Source organism: Sinocyclocheilus anshuiensis, unplaced genomic scaffold (assembly GCF_001515605.1).
Source record: "Sinocyclocheilus anshuiensis isolate Anshui unplaced genomic scaffold, SAMN03320099.WGS_v1.1 scaffold234, whole genome shotgun sequence".
Lineage (NCBI taxonomy): Eukaryota > Metazoa > Chordata > Actinopteri > Cypriniformes > Cyprinidae > Sinocyclocheilus > Sinocyclocheilus anshuiensis.
The window spans coordinates 425,686-426,177 of NW_015544165.1; the positions used below are offsets into that span (position 1 = coordinate 425,686).

General features: G+C 27.0%; 1 protein-coding gene across 3 annotated transcripts in view; it reads right to left on the minus strand.

Moving 5' to 3' along the window:
- LOC107695763 (segment polarity protein dishevelled homolog DVL-1-like) overlaps positions 1–492 on the minus strand; it is a 38,711-nt gene that overhangs the window by 24,107 nt on the left and 14,112 nt on the right. The gene's annotated exons all lie outside the window — the stretch shown is intronic.

Here is a 492-nt window from a genome sequence, read left to right on the forward strand (position 1 = left end):
TCCAGAAAGGCGGGGCATAGAAGAGAAACAATAATGTACAGTATGTGGAAAATAATGTTTTTTTTTAACCTTAAACCGCATAAACACATTTCATTACACCAAATACACAAAATAACGTTCTTTTTAGCAACATCATATGACCCCTTTAAACTGTCCAGAGATTGTATTGAAGAAAAAAAAGACCTATTAAAAGGCTGGAAATACAGTGAATATTTATCATTTTAAACAATCAATATATAATATATATTAAACAATATATACTATATATATATATATATATATATATATACTTTTGAAACATATTTTAGCAAATAAACATTTTTGCCCTTATTTTGAAAAATATTTGTTTAAAGATTTTTTTTGTGCTTTAAATAAATAAATAAATACATGAACGAATGAATGAAAATGCACTCACCCTCAGATCATGCAAGATCAGGATGAGTTTGTTTCTTCATCAGGTTTGGAGAAATGCAGCATTGCATCAGTGTCTCA